The sequence below is a fragment of the Nematolebias whitei genome, chromosome 22 (genome assembly GCF_014905685.2).
Source record: "Nematolebias whitei isolate Nwh7 chromosome 22, NemWhi1, whole genome shotgun sequence".
Taxonomy (NCBI): Eukaryota; Metazoa; Chordata; class Actinopteri; order Cyprinodontiformes; family Rivulidae; genus Nematolebias; species Nematolebias whitei.
Genome location: NC_056519.1, coordinates 2743414 through 2748343, shown reverse-complemented (window position 1 = coordinate 2748343; position 4930 = coordinate 2743414). Strand labels below are relative to the sequence as shown.

Sequence of the window (4930 nt, the reverse complement as noted above, 5' to 3'; positions counted from 1 at the left end):
ATCCAACATCTGGTCTCCTCAGGTCCTCTAAAACATCAAACATCTGGTCTTCTCAGGTCTTCTAAAACATCAAACATCTTGTCTCCTAAGATCCTCTAAAACCTCTAACATCTTGTCTCCTCAGGTCCTCTAAAACCTCTAACATCTGGAAGGCATTTTTATGTCTCAACTAGCCTCAAACCAATGAAGCGCAGTGATTTATTTCCCTAACATCGCCGTATCATTGTACCATATCACTTAAAACAGCAGCAAGGCCAACCACAGTGCTGTACAACAAAACAAAGTGAATACAGGATAAAATACGTAAATCCACAGAGGTAAAGATAAGAACTAAACGGCTAAAACAATAAAAACACAGTGAAGTTCAAATCAACTCACACCGGATGGAAAGCCGGGAATAAAAGTGAGTTTTTAAAGGAGACGTAAAAACAGTGAGAGGGGCCTTCCTGACATGCAGTGGTAACTCAGTCCACAGTTTTGGACCTGCAACAGAGAAGGTTCTGTCACCTTTGAGCGTAAAACGAGTGCCTGGAACCAATTAAACCACCTGGTCTGCTGACCTCGGGGAGCGCTGTGGGACATATGGCTGCAGCAGATCAGCGAGCTAAGAGGGGGCAGAACTGTTCAGAGATTTAAAAACATGCAGAAGGATTTTAAAATAAATTCAAAAGTGAACCAGGAGCCAGTGGAGGGAGGCCAGGACTGGAATAATGCGTTCTCCTTTGCCTGTACAAGCTAAAATTGTGCTGCAGCATTTTGAACCAGTTGTAATCGTGTGATGGAGGTCTGACTGATTCCAAACAGAAGAGCATTGCACTAATCAAGCCTGGATGTTATGAAAACATGCATTACTGGTTCAAGATTAGCTTTGGACAGTATGGGCTTCAATTTAGACAGTCACCTAAACTGGGAAAAAAATACAGGATTTAATAATTAATTGTGTTTACATGACTGATTCATTTCATTAGTTTCATGGAAGAGTCCATTTTCACTCCCAGGTTAGTGACAACTTGTTTCTCTAACGGGGCTAGAGAGGAAAGGTCGTGGTTCTTGATTGTGCCATTAGCTGGAAACAGCATGACTTCTGTCGTCTTATCATTAAAATGTAAGAAAGTTAATCCATGATGCCAAGCAAGCAGTCAAGAAGAGGTTGGACTGAGCGTGCACCAGTGTGCTTTACAGAGAAGTAAATTTGACAGTCATCTGTATAAAAATGAAAATGGATGCCGTGTTTACGAAAACTAGCCCCTAGCGGCAGCAAGTATAAAAAAAAGAGAAGAGGTCCGAGAATGGAGCCCTGTGGTTAAGGTTATCATGAATCTTTATCTCCTTCTTTTCCTTTAAATGACTCTGTTCCCCAGTGCAAACAAAACTTGTATGTTGCATCTTTAAACTAAAACCATGAGGTTATCACCAGCAGTTGAATTATATGAAGTACGAAGACAAAAGATGGTAATGTCTTAAATCGTGGTTTTAAAATAAAAAAGACGTTGAAGACAAATTATGTATATATATACAGTATATATATATATATATATATATATATATATATATATATATATATATATATATATATATAAACTGAACCAAATGAAAGCTTGTTTATTAAGTTGCTAATTAACTTTTTTAATTGAGGACCCCCCCAAAAAAACTTCAAATATTCAGTTATGTTCTGTGATATTTTAGGTTTTCAGTCTGAAGCCATGCTTTGTCCGTTTCTTGGTGTTGATTCTAGTTCTGCTCAGTCATTGTTTTACTCAGTTCTGCTCTTATCGCTGCTTCCCGCCCCCCCGCTGCCGGCGTGGGGAGGGACGGCGTTAAACTGGGCCAGATTAGTTGAACTTATAACGTCTCAAGGTATAAATAATGCAGCGGGCAGAATATAATAAGAGCTGGTTCTGGGGGGGGTCGGATACTTTATCTGTCTGACAGTTCAGTGAGACGAGCTGCTGACGGAGCGCTTTAATCAAACGTGGATTAATTAAAGTGAACGAGACGAAAATATACAACCAACAGAAACAGGATCTGGAGTTCTTCCTTTAAACGTTAATCCTTCGGATCAAAGATGAATAATTTCACAGAGATTTGTTTTCTTCCATTAAACGTGACGGTTTATGTTGGTTGCTACCGCTCCAAGTGGGTCAGGAAGTTCCTCGTGTGTTCAGACAAACAGAAGAACTCGTTTTACACCAAAGAGATTTTGGGTTTTGTGGCGACAGACAGAAAATGAATTAATCCTCCGTAGTTCCTCTGTGGTAATTAAAAATGACAACTTGAGTATTTTTTGTCTTCATTAGCTCCTCTGTCTGTTCTGCTCTGGTTCCAGCCTCATTAAAACGCCTCCGGTAGGCCGGTCCTTTCTGAAGGGGGGGGACTTGGGTTTGTGCGGTTCTGCTGTTGTCATGGTTCCACTTGAGTGTCGTAGGTGGGGGGTTTGACAAACAAGAAGCTGAAAAGGAAACGATGCAAAGCTGCAGGGAAAGCAAGAAAAGTCCAACATCAAGAGGAAAAACGACAAGTCGGTTAATTAGTCCTCGTCTCCAGGACCCGTTCAGCTGCGGACCAGAACCATCGTCATACTTTAAGCACAAAGATTCTGACTACTTCTCCTGGATAATCATCACCCACCACCACAAACAGAAGGAGGGAAACTTACAGAAATATTTATTCTGTGTCTGAAACTGACATCAGCCCAATTCAAGATGGCCGCCACAGCTAACCAACACAGAAATGACTGTAACGTAGTTGTATTGAGCCAGCGTTTGGTGTGGTAGTAGCTGAGAGTCATTACTGCACATACTTTAACTGGGATATCTTGTGACTTACATGAAGTTTAATGGTTTTTAAAGGTTTGACCCAAACAGCCGAACAGTTCTTCATCTAAAACGTTGCATCAAAGGTCGCGATGGTGTTGGGTCTGTTAATCCAGGACTACTCTGGAACATCGGAAACTGGTACCGTGGTCAGAGTCTAAAACACGTGGTCGGGGTTAGGGAGTCGTCAGACTGTATCTTACAAGTTCACGTTGGGTCATTTAAAAGGCCTCAGAGAAGAGTTTGGGCTCCATCTTTAGACTTAGATTAGGCGTTTTGAAGAGAAGTTATCCCGTTATATTTTACTTGTACGTGGTCAAGTTGTGGCGGTGCAGGTTCAGGAGGGGAACCCCTGGACCTGTACAGAGTTTATCGCTCAGGAACCACAAAAAAACATTTTTGGTGAAAAATCAGCCAAACTTTAGGTGCTTTCACAAAACATTTCACAAAATCAGACAATGCTCAGTCCGGTCATCTGGACGGGTTCTTTCTTTTGCTGAGACGTTTTGTCCTTCATCCAAAGGACTTCTTCAGTCTGAGGAGCCACAAACCACCCGTTGCTGTAGAGACTACAGGGAACTATGAAGTTTGTACAAACGGTTCGTCTTTATCCAGAGGAAGATGAGTTCAGCTGGATCCAGGATCTGGTTCTTGCAGTCATTATCCATACTTCAAGACCCTGAGGGTTGGAGCGTAGAGCCACCAGTGAATCAAGAATCAAGAAGATTTCATAATGAAGTAAAATATCCTATCTTCTTATCAGATGGTAAAGTATTGTTTAATTTAGAAGACGTAAATGTTTTTAGATTTATAAAGACTAAACTCATGTAAAGATCTAATATTTTGTTCTTTGGACCGTCAGTGGAGAATATCCTCTTGATTGAAGTACTCGATTCAAACTGGAGAGAACAGTTCATTGTTTTCTGCCTAATTTGGTTCAACACCACCACCTTTATTCTTTTCTTCTGTCTTCACGTCGGTTCTGCTGTCCTCCAGAACAAAGCAGATCCGTTTCTTTGATCGTCGTCTCCCCCCCCCCGTCCGGCCCTCGCTGATAAATATTCATCCCTCACTTCAGCGGAAGAACTGAATTTCTGTTTGGACGGAGATCCTCGCAGCGTTACGACCCAAAATGAGTCATGGCTGTCGTTTGGCACAAGAATCGTTTATGACTACACATCTGTGGAACCATGAGGACTCGGTGTCTTCAGCTGTTTGTGGCTCAATGTGAGTTTTATGTCACTGATGACAAAACTCTAACTTCCTGTTCAGTTCATCTTCCTGGGACTGCTGCCCTGCTGGTGATTTAACGATGGAACGTAACCAAACGATGGTAAACAAGTTCTGCAGCTGAGTCTTCCAAGAGTCGTTCTGTCTCTCTAACCAACGGTTTGTTCTCAGTAATTGTCTTTTCTTCATCCAGGAATGGAAATGTCATCTTTGCTTTGATAATAACTCATTTTTATGGTCTTATCTTGGTTGGTGGGTGAATTTTGACTGGCCAGGCCAAATTAACTTCTTGTGGAAGATCATGATTGACTGCAGCGGATAGCTCCTCTTTGTCAGCCTTAAAGAGATGTTTGACGGCCCTCACTGGACTGACCAACACAACTGTCCCCACAAAAGGAAGGTCATTGGTTCAAATGTTCAAGAACTATCAAGTCTCACAAGTGTCCCTGTCCACATTGAAACCAGTTTTATATCACTAAGTACTGCAAGGACCAAGAAAGAAGCTCCGCCTTCAAAAGACATACCTTTCTGTTGGACAGAAACCAAATGTATTCTGGTTTGATGGACACATAAGACAGACTGGACTGTTTGGACACAAGTATAAGAAGTCTGGAGGCATCAAAGGTGAGGCTTTAGGACCTAACGCCAACTGTTAGGCACGGTGGTGGTAGCATTATGTTGTGGAACTAAAGTGGATGGAACAATGAGGGGTGAGGACAACCCCCAATTTTTTCAAACCAACAGCTGGATCTACCTACCTACCGTCCGTCCGTCCGTCCGTCCGTCCGTCCGTCCGTCCGTCCGTCCGTCCGTCCGTCCGTCCGTCCGTCCGTCCGTCCGTCCGTCCGTCCGTCCGTCCGTCCGTCCGTCCGTCCGTCCGTCCGTCC

At 42.7% G+C, this 4930-nt stretch overlaps 1 protein-coding gene across 1 annotated transcript in view; it reads right to left on the bottom strand.

Annotated features, from left to right (window-relative positions):
- Positions 1-4930, bottom strand: part of LOC119428592 (thyrotropin-releasing hormone-degrading ectoenzyme) — a 144781-nt gene that overhangs the window by 44665 nt on the left and 95186 nt on the right. The gene's annotated exons all lie outside the window — the stretch shown is intronic.